The sequence below is a fragment of the Aedes aegypti genome, chromosome 2 (genome assembly GCF_002204515.2).
Source record: "Aedes aegypti strain LVP_AGWG chromosome 2, AaegL5.0 Primary Assembly, whole genome shotgun sequence".
NCBI lineage: Eukaryota > Metazoa > Arthropoda > Insecta > Diptera > Culicidae > Aedes > Aedes aegypti.
This window is the reverse complement of record NC_035108.1, coordinates 205,734,259-205,752,393: the sequence shown is the minus strand read 5'-3', so window position 1 is coordinate 205,752,393 and position 18,135 is coordinate 205,734,259. Positions and strand designations below refer to the sequence as shown.

The window sequence follows — 18,135 nt, the reverse complement described above, 5'->3', positions numbered from 1 at the left end:
CATTTTTATTTTTTGATGTTAAAACTATTTTTATGATATGTTAAATATTATTTCATGACAATTAGATTACATAAACTGATAAAAATCAATGGAGTACTGATTTTGTCGAAATTTTTTTGACAACATTTGCATTCCGAAGGATAACACAACAAAAAGTTGTAAAATAGTGATCAATTCTCCCCCGGATTACGGTACGAACAAGTAAAAGGTATCAGAGTCATAAGGTAGAATAATGAATATCACTTGTGATAGGTAGACATGACACATGTTAACTTCGAGTGTTTAAAATGATGTGTAAGCTTAAGTATGGACTACAGAACTCATTTTTTATATCATACAGCATATCAAACATAGTTTTTTGCTCATAAAACCGTTTATTCTCAAATTATGTGCTTATTTCAAGGGAAATTGCCTATATTTAGGCGCATTAGGCAGATTTTCAATGTTTTATTTTGCAATGAAATAATCAAATACTCGAGTTGTAAGCATTTTGACACAATTTTCAGATTCAGGAGACACAAATTTAGTAGATAAGGAAATTTTTATACTTAAACCTGCATTGTTATATAGTGATCAATTTCGCCCCAATGTGGCACTTTTATTTATTTATTTTTTTTGGTACTAAAACTATTTTTAAGATATGTTAAATATTAGTTTATCCCTCAAAGCCCCGGGACAGACCTTTCATTTTCAATTGACTGGTGCTCAGGAGTAAATAAGTTTAACGAAATGCGGTTTTCACTACGATCGATGGGATGAGTTAGACTTCCTGCGAGTGGTGTTTTCAAACCGGAAGTTCAAGTCTGGACATGTTTTTCAACCGGAAATAAGTGTTCCCTAGTCACATATTTTATAACTTTGACAACGGAACCAATGTTAAACGATAAGTTTTAGCTAGTTTTAGACATTATGTAACGGACCAAGGCATGAATACACTATTTGGTTTATTTTCTTGCATGGGACGAAAAACGGAACTTGGTTCCGGAAGTACTTTATGAGTAGGAGCCGAATGCAAAGGAACACATGTAAATTTGACCTGAAGCAACATATGCGGCTACTTGAATGTCATGAAATCATCTCAGTAAGCCAATGCAAGACATCAACTCTCAATATTGTCAATTGTACCATATGACCAAGGCTGGAATGTAGGGTCACTTCCGGTGAACCAGGAGACAAATATGGATGAAGCTCAAAACTAGGCATGCGACTGCTCAAACTTCATGAAATAGTCTCAGCGTTGCTTTAAGAACATGCTTCTTTCCTATATGGACACTTAGACCAGATTGTCAAACGTTGTCCGAGTGCTGAGGTCACTTCCGGTGAATCTGTAGACAAACATAAATAACAGGTAAAACTAGACATGTGACCGTTCAGACTTCATGAAAGAACCCCAGCGTAGCTGTAAGAACATGCTTCTTGCCTGTATGGACACTTCGGACAGATAATCAGACAATGTCCGGATTTTGAGGTCACTTCCGGTGAATCAGAAACAAACATAATTGGCAAAACTAGGCATGTGACCGCTCAAATTTTAATAAATAACTTCAGCGTTGCTATAAGAACGTGCTTTTGTTTGTATTGTATACTTGTATACTTCGGCCCGATGAACAGACAATGACCGGTTTCTGAGGTCACTTCCGGTGATTCAGGGAACACACATGAATAATAGATAAAACTAGAAATGCGACTACTGAAACTTCATGAAATAACCTCAACGTTATGGTAAGAACATATTTCCTTGCATCAATCAATACTTCGGCCAGATAACCAGAATATGAGCGGATTTTGAGGTCACTTCCGGTGAATCAGGAGATAACATTTGTAATATGCACAGTTGTGTTCAGAGTCATAGTAGTGGAAGCCAATTTGCAAACAAAATGCTCAACTTTGGCATGCTGTAGCTTTGTTTCCCTATAAGCAATCGGCATGAAATTTTGGCAGAGAACTACAAATATACTTAACCCTCAAAGCCCCGGGACAGACCTTTTATTTTCAATCGACTGGTGCTCAAAAATAAATAAGTTTAACGAAATGTGGTTTTCACTATGATCGATGGGATGAGTTAGACTTCCTGCGAGTGGGGTTTTCAAACCGGAAGTTCAGGTCTAGACATGTTTTTCAACCGGAAATAAGTGTTCCCTAGTCACATATTTTACAAATTTAACAACGAAACAAATGTCAAACGTTAGGTTTTAGCTAGTTTTAGACATTATATATCGGACCAAGGCAAGAATGCATCATTTGGTTAATTTTCTTGCATGGGACAAAAACCGGAACCGGGTTCCGGAAGTACTTTACGGGTTGGTCCCGCGGTCAAGAAATACATGTGAATTTGTCCCAAAGCGACAATGCGGCTACTTGAACGTCATGAAATCATCTCAGAAAACCAATGCACGACATGAACTCTCAATATTGTCAATTTTACCATGTGGCCAAGGCTGGGTTGTAGGGTCGCTTCCGGTGAACCGGGGGACAAACATGAATGAAGTCAAAACTAAGCATGCGACTGCTCGAACGTCATGAAATAGTCTAAGCGTTGCTGTAAGAATATGATTCTTGCCTATATGGACACTTCGGCCAGATTGCCAAACATTGACCGGATTCTGAGGTCACTTCCGGCAAATCTGGAGATAAACATAAATTACAGGTAAAACTAGACATGCGACCGCTCAAACTTCATGAAAGAACCTCAGCATTGCTGTAAGACCATGCTTTTTGCCTGCATGGACACTTTGGCCAGATGACCAGAAAATAGCCGGTTTCTGAAGTCACTTCCGGTGATTCAGGGAACAAACAGGAATAAAAAGTAAAAATAGAAATGCGACTACTCAAACTTCATAAAACAACCTCAGTGTTGCTGTATGTCAACTGCTGAACCAGGAAACAAATATAAAAAAAGAAATCAGGTCTCTTTTATCAAAAAATGTGTACAAAATTCTTATAGCTTGTGTTCTTCTTCTTCTTCTTTCTGGCATGACGTCCCCACTGGGACAGAGCCTGCTTCTCAGTTTAGTGTTCTTATGAGCACTTCCACAGTTATTAACTGAGAGCTTACTATGCCAATGACTATTTTTGCATGCGTATATCGTGTGGCAAGGTACGAAGATACTTTATGCCCTGGGAAGTCGAGAAAATTTCCAACACGAAAAGATCCTCGACCGGTGTAAATGTACAACTCGTGCAGAAAAAATCATCATTTTGCAACTTGTTGCATAAATAACTAATTTAGCATCCATGCGGTATAGTATTATAGTCACACAGTTGGTTCTGAAAATTACCTAGATGCTTCTAGAGCTTTCATTTTAGTGAGTTCACATTTGAGTAAATTAAATAAATTTATAGGGGAAGACCTTTTCGACGATTGCCAAGTTGGGTTCCCTTTTTCATTATAATTACTTGAACTGGGGAAAATCCAAGAAGGTAAGCAATTTATTTCAATTTTGATCTCTTCAGGTGACTTATAGTCACTTCCAAGACGACTTTAAACATACGTTTAGGTTTGTCGTCATTGGTTGAAAATTTGCGCCTCTTCTCTTCAAGATGATCTTCGAGAGTTTCCGACAGTCTCCTTTCATTGCAATTTGTTATTATTATTTTTATCTTTATTAACGAGATTTGCAGCTCGAGGCTGGCTCATGTCAGTTGCAATTTGTAAGAAAACCTTGATTCCCCTAATGGAGTTTAAGATCTTCTGCTGAATCCAGCAAAATCGGAAATACTGACTACGATTGACGGCACCCTTCACTTCACACTTGAATCGAAGAGCCTGTGCTAGAGGCTGCTTAGATTTACTGCTCGGAAAATATGTCTAAAGTATCGAACTGATTGGTCATTTTGATGCAATTCATTTTGTTTAAGAGATTCACCCATCCTCGTGGTAGCAACTGTAATCAGAAAAAGCACCATATAATAAGTTGTCCAACGAAAAATCGAAGGTCCATGTTCTAACGAGAATCGAAAAGGAATCAGAGTACCGTAATCTGGGGGCAAATTGATCGCTGCGTCTCCCAAGGATGCTGATGGTTTCGTTTGCACCACAGACATTCCATGTTTTCTAGTCTTTTTTTTTAGTTTCTGTTCGAGATGAACAACTGCGACCAGTTTTCTTTGATTTTTTGTGGTATACCCGTGTCCTTTGTCTAGTGCAGGTCGTTCTACTCCATTACTATTGAGAAATAATGAAGTAGTCGGTTTTTTTATACAAATATCATTCTTTACCATTTTGCATAGAGCCTCTTCAGAAAAAGATACCACTATTTATACCTTTTGGAGAAGACAGTTTATCACCATTAAACTTTCAAAAGCGCGCTCCTTAATCAGGTACGGCCACTAAGCTGGTTGAATGATACTGATTTTGACCATGCATCGATACTATAGCGTATCAAATTATTGCTTCTACTTATAAGGTTCAAAGTCGTTTTTTGAAACTGTGAACAGGTTTCATCGCATGAGACATTTAGATTCCTTGAAACAAGAAGCTTATTTTAGTAGTTAGGAGGTCTACTACTCCACTGATTCGGAATCGTTTCTCTCCTAGATATCGAAAGCTAAACTCTTGAACTCGGAAAGTACTTGTCTCATGAGTTGAAACCAACTTCAGATGCTGATTGAGCCATTTTTTCACTTCGACCTCCTCATCATCTAGGACAAATAGGTGGGTCTTAGTGGCTTGTTACTCTCTTATAGGGTAAAAGCACCGGTTTTGGCCAGTCTAAGAGAAAATGTCGATAAAAATTAAATGAGAAGCCGTATTTACACTACAAATATGTCAAATGCAAGCTTTCAATTCATATTATGTGTGTAAAATATCAAAACTGAGCTAAACCCATTTTTTCGCTTTGAAAATCCCGTTGGTCAATATAGGCCAACGGAACCAGTTTTGGCCAGAGATTTAACTTCGGTTCCTAAATTGGCCAATCGCATTGATTTCTCATAAGAATGGCCAAATTAGGAGTGCCCTGGCCAAATTAGGTGTATGGGAATTAAAATTAAAAGGATAATAAATTGTTTTCCTTATGTTTTGAATCAATTTGGACGGGTAAATGAATGTAGCTCTATCATGTAAATGTGATCTACTGAACACAAAAGGTTTCATGTTGATTGGCTATGTAAAACGATGTATAATCCCCTATGGCTACAACTGGCGTATGGCCAAAACCGGTGCTTCTACCCTACTCCTCCGACCGTACTTTATAAGTATTCACAAGAACAGATACAACTAGAGTACAATATGGTAGATCTTACCCCGTAACGCACCACGAAAAGGTGATCTACCAGCGTTACGATTTTCTAGTTAATAGGTGTCTAATGATCATATTGAACTATTACATTTTTATTATGGTCCGTTTGCATAGAAATATTCACAGTTTTTGAAGGTGTGAGAAATACAGTTTAAAATGTCTGTGCTAAACAATCCACTGGTGCAATGCCTACATGTTTTTATATCCTGTAAATAAAGAATGAAATAATATGTTAATCAGTCCACAGTCCGGGAAGTCTCCCTCTCTGCGCTTTTGGCAGCCAGTATTTATAGCTCAGAAATCCAGGTACCGTAATCCGAGGGCAAATTGATCACTGAGACGAATTTGATCAGGTCGGGACCAAAAAAACATTTCCTCCCAAGGATGCTGAAGGTTTCGTTGGCACCACAAACATCCAATGTTTTCTAGTTTATAGATGTGTAATGATGATTTTGAACTATTTAATTGTTATTATGATCAGTTTTGCATAGAAATATTCACAGTTTTTGGCGGTGTAAGAAATGCAGTTGGATATGTCGGTGCTAAACAATCCACTGGTGTATCGCATACATGTCAACTTTGAGTATTTTAAATGTTGTGTAAGCTTAAGTATGTACTACTGAACTCATTTTTTATATCATATAGCCTAGCAAGAATATTTTTTGGTCATAAAACCGTTTATTCTCGAATAATGTGCTTATTTCAAGGGAAATTGCCTACATTTATGCGTATTAGGCAGATTTTCAAAGTTTAATTTTGCAATAAAATGATCAAATACTCGAGATGTAAGAGTTTTGACATCATTCTCAGATTCAGAAGACCCAAATTTTGTAGATAGGGACATTTTTTATTCTTAAACCTGCTTTCTTATATAATGATAAATTTCGCCCCAATATGTCATTTTTATTTTTTGATGTTAAAACTATTTTTATGATATGTTAAATATTATTTCATGACAATTAGATTACATAAACTGATAAAAATCAATGGAGTACTGATTTTGTCGAAATTTTTTTGACAACATTTGCATTCCGAAGGATAACACAACAAAAAGTTGTAAAATAGTGATCAATTCTCCCCCGGATTACGGTACGAACAAGTAAAAGGTATCAGAGTCATAAGGTAGAATAATGAATATCACTTGTGATAGGTAGACATGACACATGTTAACTTCGAGTGTTTAAAATGATGTGTAAGCTTAAGTATGGACTACAGAACTCATTTTTTATATCATACAGCATATCAAACATAGTTTTTTGCTCATAAAACCGTTTATTCTCAAATTATGTGCTTATTTCAAGGGAAATTGCCTATATTTAGGCGCATTAGGCAGATTTTCAATGTTTTATTTTGCAATGAAATAATCAAATACTCGAGTTGTAAGCATTTTGACACAATTTTCAGATTCAGGAGACACAAATTTAGTAGATAAGGAAATTTTTATACTTAAACCTGCATTGTTATATAGTGATCAATTTCGCCCCAATGTGGCACTTTTATTTATTTATTTTTTTTGGTACTAAAACTATTTTTAAGATATGTTAAATATTAGTTTATCCCTCAAAGCCCCGGGACAGACCTTTCATTTTCAATTGACTGGTGCTCAGGAGTAAATAAGTTTAACGAAATGCGGTTTTCACTACGATCGATGGGATGAGTTAGACTTCCTGCGAGTGGTGTTTTCAAACCGGAAGTTCAAGTCTGGACATGTTTTTCAACCGGAAATAAGTGTTCCCTAGTCACATATTTTATAACTTTGACAACGGAACCAATGTTAAACGATAAGTTTTAGCTAGTTTTAGACATTATGTAACGGACCAAGGCATGAATACACTATTTGGTTTATTTTCTTGCATGGGACGAAAAACGGAACTTGGTTCCGGAAGTACTTTATGAGTAGGAGCCGAATGCAAAGGAACACATGTAAATTTGACCTGAAGCAACATATGCGGCTACTTGAATGTCATGAAATCATCTCAGTAAGCCAATGCAAGACATCAACTCTCAATATTGTCAATTGTACCATATGACCAAGGCTGGAATGTAGGGTCACTTCCGGTGAACCAGGAGACAAATATGGATGAAGCTCAAAACTAGGCATGCGACTGCTCAAACTTCATGAAATAGTCTCAGCGTTGCTTTAAGAACATGCTTCTTTCCTATATGGACACTTAGACCAGATTGTCAAACGTTGTCCGAGTGCTGAGGTCACTTCCGGTGAATCTGTAGACAAACATAAATAACAGGTAAAACTAGACATGTGACCGTTCAGACTTCATGAAAGAACCCCAGCGTAGCTGTAAGAACATGCTTCTTGCCTGTATGGACACTTCGGACAGATAATCAGACAATGTCCGGATTTTGAGGTCACTTCCGGTGAATCAGAAACAAACATAATTGGCAAAACTAGGCATGTGACCGCTCAAATTTTAATAAATAACTTCAGCGTTGCTATAAGAACGTGCTTTTGTTTGTATTGTATACTTGTATACTTCGGCCCGATGAACAGACAATGACCGGTTTCTGAGGTCACTTCCGGTGATTCAGGGAACACACATGAATAATAGATAAAACTAGAAATGCGACTACTGAAACTTCATGAAATAACCTCAACGTTATGGTAAGAACATATTTCCTTGCATCAATCAATACTTCGGCCAGATAACCAGAATATGAGCGGATTTTGAGGTCACTTCCGGTGAATCAGGAGATAACATTTGTAATATGCACAGTTGTGTTCAGAGTCATAGTAGTGGAAGCCAATTTGCAAACAAAATGCTCAACTTTGGCATGCTGTAGCTTTGTTTCCCTATAAGCAATCGGCATGAAATTTTGGCAGAGAACTACAAATATACTTAACCCTCAAAGCCCCGGGACAGACCTTTTATTTTCAATCGACTGGTGCTCAAAAATAAATAAGTTTAACGAAATGTGGTTTTCACTATGATCGATGGGATGAGTTAGACTTCCTGCGAGTGGGGTTTTCAAACCGGAAGTTCAGGTCTAGACATGTTTTTCAACCGGAAATAAGTGTTCCCTAGTCACATATTTTACAAATTTAACAACGAAACAAATGTCAAACGTTAGGTTTTAGCTAGTTTTAGACATTATATATCGGACCAAGGCAAGAATGCATCATTTGGTTAATTTTCTTGCATGGGACAAAAACCGGAACCGGGTTCCGGAAGTACTTTACGGGTTGGTCCCGCGGTCAAGAAATACATGTGAATTTGTCCCAAAGCGACAATGCGGCTACTTGAACGTCATGAAATCATCTCAGAAAACCAATGCACGACATGAACTCTCAATATTGTCAATTTTACCATGTGGCCAAGGCTGGGTTGTAGGGTCGCTTCCGGTGAACCGGGGGACAAACATGAATGAAGTCAAAACTAAGCATGCGACTGCTCGAACGTCATGAAATAGTCTAAGCGTTGCTGTAAGAATATGATTCTTGCCTATATGGACACTTCGGCCAGATTGCCAAACATTGACCGGATTCTGAGGTCACTTCCGGCAAATCTGGAGATAAACATAAATTACAGGTAAAACTAGACATGCGACCGCTCAAACTTCATGAAAGAACCTCAGCATTGCTGTAAGACCATGCTTTTTGCCTGCATGGACACTTTGGCCAGATGACCAGAAAATAGCCGGTTTCTGAAGTCACTTCCGGTGATTCAGGGAACAAACAGGAATAAAAAGTAAAAATAGAAATGCGACTACTCAAACTTCATAAAACAACCTCAGTGTTGCTGTATGTCAACTGCTGAACCAGGAAACAAATATAAAAAAAGAAATCAGGTCTCTTTTATCAAAAAATGTGTACAAAATTCTTATAGCTTGTGTTCTTCTTCTTCTTCTTTCTGGCATGACGTCCCCACTGGGACAGAGCCTGCTTCTCAGTTTAGTGTTCTTATGAGCACTTCCACAGTTATTAACTGAGAGCTTACTATGCCAATGACTATTTTTGCATGCGTATATCGTGTGGCAAGGTACGAAGATACTTTATGCCCTGGGAAGTCGAGAAAATTTCCAACACGAAAAGATCCTCGACCGGTGGGATTCGAACCCACGACCCTCAGTTTAGTCTTGCTGAATAGCTGCGCGTTTACCGCTACGGCTATCTGGGCCCCTGCTTGTGTATTTGACTATATTTGATAATTGCAAACAGCAAAGCAGAGCTTGGGCGATTTTATGAAGTTTGAATAGCCGCGCTTCTCTTTTTATACTTTATTCATGTGTGTCTTCTGGTTCATCGAAAGTGGCCTCAAAATCCGGTCATTGTCTGGTCGTCTGGCTGAAGTGTCTCTACAGGCAAGGATCATGTTTTCAAAGCAATACTGAGGTTATTTCATAAAGTTTGATCAGTCGCAAGCCTAGTTTAGAGCTTCATCCATGTTTGTTTTGTGTTACCGGAAGTGGCAACAGAATTCGGTCTTTTCCTATTCAACTTGATGAAAAATCAATGAAGATATAAAGCATGTTCTAGCAGCTAGTCTAAGATTATTTCATGAAGATTGGAGTCGTACGTCTGGTCTTACAGTTGTGTTCAGAATAATAATAGTGGAAGCCGATTTTGATACAAAATGCTCAACTTTGACACGCTGTAGCTTTGTTTCCCTATAAGCAATCGGCATGAAATTTTGGCAGATAACTACAAATGTACTTAATTTTATTATCACACAATATGAAATTTTTCACACCGCCGGTTAAAATGTAAGCATCCGGTGAAATCGCTCAGAATAATGGGAGTATTTTGTGATAATGAAATTAAGTATATTTGTAGTTCTCTGCCAAAATTTCATGCCGATTGCTTATAGGGAAACAAAGCTACAGCATGCCAAAGTTGAGCATTTTGTTTGCAAATTGGCTTCCACTACTATGACTCTGAACACAACTGTGCATATTACAAATGTTATCTCCTGATTCACCGGAAGTGACCTCAAAATCCGCTCATATTCTGGTTATCTGGCCGAAGTATTGATTGATGCAAGGAAATATGTTCTTACCATAACGTTGAGGTTATTTCATGAAGTTTCAGTAGTCGCATTTCTAGTTTTATCTATTATTCATGTGTGTTCCCTGAATCACCGGAAGTGACCTCAGAAACCGGTCATTGTCTGTTCATCGGGCCGAAGTATACAAGTATACAATACAAACAAAAGCACGTTCTTATAGCAACGCTGAAGTTATTTATTAAAATTTGAGCGGTCACATGCCTAGTTTTGCCAATTATGTTTGTTTCTGATTCACCGGAAGTGACCTCAAAATCCGGACATTGTCTGATTATCTGTCCGAAGTGTCCATACAGGCAAGAAGCATGTTCTTACAGCTACGCTGGGGTTCTTTCATGAAGTCTGAACGGTCACATGTCTAGTTTTACCTGTTATTTATGTTTGTCTACAGATTCACCGGAAGTGACCTCAGCACTCGGACAACGTTTGACAATCTGGTCTAAGTGTCCATATAGGAAAGAAGCATGTTCTTAAAGCAACGCTGAGACTATTTCATGAAGTTTGAGCAGTCGCATGCCTAGTTTTGAGCTTCATCCATATTTGTCTCCTGGTTCACCGGAAGTGACCCTACATTCCAGCCTTGGTCATATGGTACAATTGACAATATTGAGAGTTGATGTCTTGCATTGGCTTACTGAGATGATTTCATGACATTCAAGTAGCCGCATATGTTGCTTCAGGTCAAATTTACATGTGTTCCTTTGCATTCGGCTCCTACTCATAAAGTACTTCCGGAACCAAGTTCCGTTTTTCGTCCCATGCAAGAAAATAAACCAAATAGTGTATTCATGCCTTGGTCCGTTACATAATGTCTAAAACTAGCTAAAACTTATCGTTTAACATTGGTTTCCGTTGTCAAAGTTATAAAATATGTGACTAGGGAACACTTATTTCCGGTTGAAAAACATGTCCAGACTTGAACTTCCGGTTTGAAAACACCACTCGGAGGAAGTCTAACTCATCCCATCGATCGTAGTGAAAACCGCATTTCGTTAAACTTATTTACTCCTGAGCACCAGTCAATTGAAAATGAAAGGTCTGTCCCGGGGCTTTGAGGATTATGAAAGGTCGATTACATAAACTGATAAAGATCGATTGAAGTGCTGGTTTTGTCGAAATTTATTTGACAATATTTGAATTTAAAAGAATAACACAAGAAAAAGTTGTAAAATACTGATCAATTTTCCCCCGGATTACGGTATAAAAATAATACTGATAAGTACTGGTTTGTATCATCAAAGCTTTCGTCAGTAGACAAAATTTGTGTACGCACAGTACGAGAGCACGATACGCACTATTCACTCTTCAATACTTCACCAAAGTTATTGACTTTGACCCAAATATTCGTTAGACGTCTAATAAAATCACATGCATCACCTCTTCGGCTATTTCAATCCCGCCTAATTACAATTGTCACGTTTTTCATACCTGTACGATCGGGCACGTGCACAAGTTGAGCATACTAGAACAAGAATGCTATTTGTAATGTCATAGATCATAGTAGCCAAGAAATATAAAAGCTCATGTTTTGATATTCGATTCAACTAGACAGACGTGTTTTTAATAACGTAATCCGACACTACATTTTGGCGACGAAGAGAAAATTGAAGTGATATGAAAGAGAAGAAAATATATCCTATCGGCCGCGAAAATGGTTATGTTTATTTGAATCCGTTTGTTGTTACGTTGTGATTGGTGATGGAAAAGCCCGATGGTTTGTATCCAAATTGCTCGTCAACATAGAATGGACAAACAGGTAGAGGTATGTACGTATATTTATAAGTTTGCAGTGCATCCAAAATGCTGTCACGCAGGCAAAACGAAGGCAAATTATTGATCATTAGGGGGTAAGAGTAAGGATTTTGTCTCAGAATTATTTAATCTGCCAGTTGTCACGCGGTTGACTACGGTCAGAACCACAGCGTTAGTACTGTGTACGAAAAGTGAGGTTTTTCTTACCAGAGTTATTTCGTTCAACAATGGCAACAGCAAGGAAATGTTATTGGGAAAATCAATTGGCTTCGGTATGGAAGATACAAGTTTTACCTTTTTTGAATTTATAATATTTATTGAATTCCCTTACTGGTCTGACACATCGTAGATGCATAAGAAATTTATGACAGATGCTTGGAGAATGAAATTACGAAAATTTTCAAATTATGCTGTGGTTACTACGATGTATTCCGTCAGTAAATTGATTGAAGATTTTGATTTGGTGATAACTAGAATTATACATAGTAATCAATTGTTATCAAAGCATCTAGATAACTTCACCAACTTTATTAAAAAAATATAATAAGTTTCAGTGTTTCGCACATTGAAAAATCAAAATGACTAAGACCACCGATTCACTTAAAGGCTTAAGTTTTCATTTGTGTCATGCTAAAGGTTGAGGAACGTAGTAAATCACTTTTGAGCAAATGTGATTGCATAAGTTAATAAATAAATAGCTACATATAATGGAAATGTAAAAAGCAAGATAAAGTTAGTTGAATGGAGTGTATGAACTATTTAGAAAGATATGTGTGCAATTTGTATCTCATAAAGCAAATCGAATAATCAATATTTGACTCCACGATAGTGGACTAGTAGAAAACTGATTAATTGGTGTTATTTATGTGAAGAACTTTTTCATCCAATACTTCGTATAACTCTTATGAACAATTGTTATTAACCGTGAAAAAGGTTTCTTCAAGGTAAAATCACCTTTCTTTGATATTTCTTCGTTTTTATGTAAGTTGGAGTATTGACGTTTTAGAATGCATTATTTATTACACTTAACTGATGGATGCTTAGTTTTAAAATGAAGAGTAATATTTAAAAAAAATATTGAGATGAAAGATATGAATGAAGAACGACATACGAATTGCAGAGAGCATGTTTTGTTGTTGTTAAAGCGAGAGATGATACATAATATTAACTTATTCTATATAGCATATTATCATGAATCATATTAAAATGGTATAGTTACAGATCTTATCGGAAAATATTTTTAAATATTTATTTGTGCATGGCAAATCATAGTTTCACTTGAAAAATCCTCATGAGTTTGCCAATAATGTTAACAATTTTCCTTGGTTCGCATATTGCATATAACTATTGAAACAATGCTTATCGTTGTGAAAAAAATACAAATTAAGAAATATTTTAATGCACGACAGCAGTTTGATAGTTTAAAATAATTGTGAACTGGATTTAAAAACAAGCGGAAAGAATGGCAACTGTGTTCTACTGAAAAATAGCTGTGTTTCATGGAGAGCAACCGTGTGCTACTCTTGGTTCGTCAACTATGTGTTATGGATAGCAACTGTGTGCTATTTACTAAAAGACCAACTAAGTGTCGTGGAAAGCAACTGTGTGCTAACTATTGAAAGCCCTACTGTGTGTCATAGAGGGCAACTCTGGGCTAGTATTCAAAAGGCCAGCTGTGTCTCAAGAAAATCATTTGTGTGTTAATTAAAAAAAAACTGGGTCATGGAGAGCAACAGTGTGCTACTTTTTGATCGGCAAATGTGTGCCACGGAGAGCAACTGTATGCTACTTTATGAAACGCAACCGTGAGCTATGGAGAGCAACTGTGAGCTAATTGTTGAAAAGCAACCGTGTGCTACTTTATGAAACGCAACCGTGTGCTATGGAGAGCAACTGTGAGCTAATTGTTGACAGGCAACTGTGTGCCATGGAGAGCAACTGTGTGCTAATTGTTGAAAGGCAACTGTGTGCCATGGAGAGCAACTGTGTGCTAATTGTTGAAAGGCAACTGTGTGCCATGGAGAGCAACTGTGTGTTAATTGTTGAAAGGCAACTGTGTGCCATGGAGAGCAACTGTGTGCTAATTGTTGAAAGGCAACTGTGTGCCATGAAGAGCAACTGTGTGCTAATTGTTGAAAGGCAACTGTGTGCCATGGAGAGCAACTGTGTGCTAATTGTTGAAAGGCAACTGTGTGCCATGGAGAGCAACTGTGTGCTAATTGTTGAAAGGCAACTGTGTGCCATGGAGAGTAACTGTGTGCTAATTGTTGAAAGGCAACTGTGTGCTATGCTGCGTAACTGTGTGCTTATTGTCGAAATGCAAATACGTTCTATCGAGAGCAACTGTGTGCTACTTATAGATCGGTTATTGTATGACAAGGATCGCGACTGTGTGCTTGTTGTTAGAAGGCAATTATTTGCCTGGGAAATAAACTATGCTCAGATTTCTTAATGACAGTTAATGTAAGTTCATGGCAGACAACTGAGTGACATTGGGAGCAATGTTGAACTATTACTGAAATGGTTACTGTACAACTTGCGTAACGAGCAACTTAAATAAAAATATATTTTGAGGAACTACTGTAATTACGAAAGGGCAAATGTATGCTAAAAAGTTCTATTTATTTATTGGCAATAAATGATTTGAGAAAATGTGCGTTTTATTTATTGATGATAGTTATTGATAGTCAAAGTGTGTGATTTAGAGGAAAAACTGTGTTCTATTTATTCAGAGGTTATTGTGTACATTCTGTTAAAAGATATGGTGTTTCAAAGAATATAAGATTAGTTTGCATACAAACTGGTGCGTGTAAACAACAATGCTTTTTTTGCATATGAACAACTGTGTGCCAAGAAAAAGAAAATACAAGCCTTAAGACTAAGTAGCCGTCATTCGGTTTTGGCAGCAGCCTTAATGTGATCTGAAATTATTATGCAATGATATTTTATAATGCTGTTTATAAAATAATGTAGTTATTTTATAGAGTTAGTTCCACTTAGTACCAACAATATAGCAATTTGTCTACGCTGATGAAGAGCTATGAATTATTGCGTTTGTGAACTTGTATGTTGAGATTAGTATTTGCGTGGTAGCGGAAATTTGATTGTTAACGAGGGCAACAGCCATGATGTGAACCGATTACCTTCCTGATAAGATATGACGTGGATGTGAATATTACTTTCATAAAATTATGACGATGAGACCAGATGATTTTTCAATTGTTTGATTAAGTTTGAGAAGAAATCCGTGTATATGCAAATGAGAATTTATTAAGAATAAAAGTTTATGTTTTCAATCATTCCATTGGTTAAGGTATGGGGCCGTAGCGATGAACAGCTGTGCTATTTTGCAAGATTAGAATATGGTTAGCGTCGTAGATTCAAATCCCTCCGGTAGAGTATCTTTTCAGCTTTGACATTTTCTTGTTCTCAGTTAATAACTTGAACTGCTCATAAAAATATTAAGCTAAATAGCAAGCTTTAAGTTAGTTGGGACGCAACCCTACAAAAACAGGGTAAAAGCTTGAGGTACTTAGGGTTTTAATTCATGTTTTAAAGTTTAATAATTCTCTATGTATTAATTCAAGTTAGATGTCCAGAGAGTATAAACAACTTTGGAAGAAAACTATTTTTTATATAAATTATGGAACATTTGGAAATAAATAAAAGTTATTAGTCAGCCAAGTATTTCGTTTGAGCATTGAATAATGTTGGTTTCAAAAACAATAGTATAATTATATTTTGGAGACAAACCAGTCGTGGGCTGAAAATATTTCTGATAAAGAAATAATAAAAATATACATTTTCGGCTCAAGTAAGAGTATTTCATACTGAATTAATAAACACATTAACATTGATAAATTCATCAAAGCACGCAAATCGTTAGGTCGGCTTCAAATAGCGACAAAAACAGAAACATTGAAAAAGCAGTAGAATGCTGAACAGATTTAACGATAGTGTTACGACTGTGTCCCGATTTAGCTAAACATATTTATTATTGGTCTTTGAAGTGATTTTCATCATAAATCATCACGTTAAATATGTAACATTATCTGCATATCAAAACGATTTTGTTAGCAAGCTTTTCACATTAAGGTGTTTTGAAATTAGAACTTTCTTCAATTTGCAACCACCAGGAAGATGTTTTTAGCAAACCAGTCAATCCAGTAGATGTTTAAAATCAAGGAAAAAGATATTGTGTACTCAGTCCATTACGATAGATAGGATACAAATCACAATATGTTTTTTTTTATTATATTACGTGAAATTGTGTACATAAGTAGGAACCAGTTATTATAATTTATAAAAAAAATGAATATTCAGTGCAAAAATGAAGGGAAAAAGAGGAGAAATGTGATAAATCAAAATAATAATTCTAGTAACTACCCTACATGAGTTAAAGCAATCAGGCGGAGTTGGATATGAAAGAAGAAAACAAGAAAATGCCAAGACGCGAAGTTAAGTATTGCAAAGCATTAAATTGTATACAAAATAAATCTCTTTTCCCATTTACAGGTTTCATGCTTATGGCATCTATTTTACGCACTGAGCCTTTGAATCCACATCATATTAACAAAGGTTTTGCGGTGTAGAACTATTTACATGAAGACTAAAAAATATGATGAAAAGGAGGAGTTGTACGATCGGGCACGTGCACAAGTTGAGCATACTAGAACAAGAATGCTATTTGTAATGTCATAGATCATAGTAGCCAAGAAATATAAAAGCTCATGTTTTGATATTCGATTCAACTAGACAGACGTGTTTTTAATAACGTAATCCGACACTACAATACCTTGCTAAGTCCCAGGTGCCAAGAGATTAAAACCCTGTCATCTCCAATGCACGCCTACTTCGTTTCGCGTATGCCAGCCGTCGAGGCTTATTTTTGGTAAATAAACAAGAAACGTGGTCTTTTTTGGCAGAACGCAAAGAAATTCAACGATTGCGTTTCCTATACCCATACTTTATTGGTAGTCACAATACGAAAATAAATATTTCCTACGCCGGCAAGAATCGGCAAAGGGACGCGGCTGTGGGATCTATTTTCGGCACCCCGAACAAGCATTTATAAATCCATAAAGAGAAGAAAGATCGTTCGATGGGACGCGTCCAATGTGCGCGCGTGTCTCTCAGGCCTGACCATTAGGGCGTAGAATCGAACAGGTTCAAAGTCACCCAAGCGAAACGATAAACCGTCAAAAGTGAAGAAAATGCGCCAGCGCGTGTTGTCGAAATTTTAAGGTCAAACGTGGAAAATCGTCGAGAACAGGGCCTACTACGGCGACGACGGTGATGAAGCGAGTTTTCCTCGGAGTTTGCATACGTAGAAATTCCTTGTCACAGTGGTCGCAATGTGTGATTCAGTGCACGAATCAATATATTCGATTAGATCTTAGTTAATACTTTGTTTTATGATTTTTGTTTCTTGAAGCAAATTTGTAAATTTCAACCCGATTCTTTGTGGCGAAGTTCAAGGGATATTGTCTTTGCCTACCAACTACCTATGTATTAGAATTAAGTCAATTCGTTGACTCGTTCTCAAACCAACTCGTGACATACAGACACCATTCCATTTTTATTAATAGACAGAATAAATCAGTGACGCACGAAACAAATTTATTTATGAAAATCAGGAATTTATGATTTGACGTTTTTGATTTTTTTGTCTTTATTAGTATCATTTCAAACATTACATTCATTTCTTATATCTGTGTTATTAGACAACACTATCATCCTAATTTGGTAAAACAAATTTAATATTTTATTAACATTTTGTTAACAACATATTACATTTCATTTGCCGTAGCAGTTCAGATTTTTTACAGGTGAATTGATTTCACCTGCTTATAAGAGAAAAAAAAACGTTTTCAATTTACTTAACCTAACTTATTTGATGTTTTTGATGATTTCTTAATCAAATGATTATGGCCAGTAGCTCAGCTAGGATTTTAAAAGTAATGATTTTTAAGAAGCTATTTTTTAATAAAAAAAAACAGTTTGCAATAAAAATCATTGCCACTACTGTTCCAGTAGGTCGAAAGAAAATCAGCATTTCAAAACATAACTACCGGTTCAAGCATAATTGTCATTTGTTATATAATTCACAATCAAGAAAATCGTGT

The 18,135-nt window shown here is 36.6% G+C and overlaps 1 protein-coding gene across 9 annotated transcripts in view; it reads left to right on the top strand.

Annotated features, from left to right (window-relative positions):
* The window catches only part of LOC5570333 (coronin-6), a 69,853-nt gene that overhangs the window by 31,561 nt on the left and 20,157 nt on the right, over positions 1-18,135 (top strand). The gene's annotated exons all lie outside the window — the stretch shown is intronic.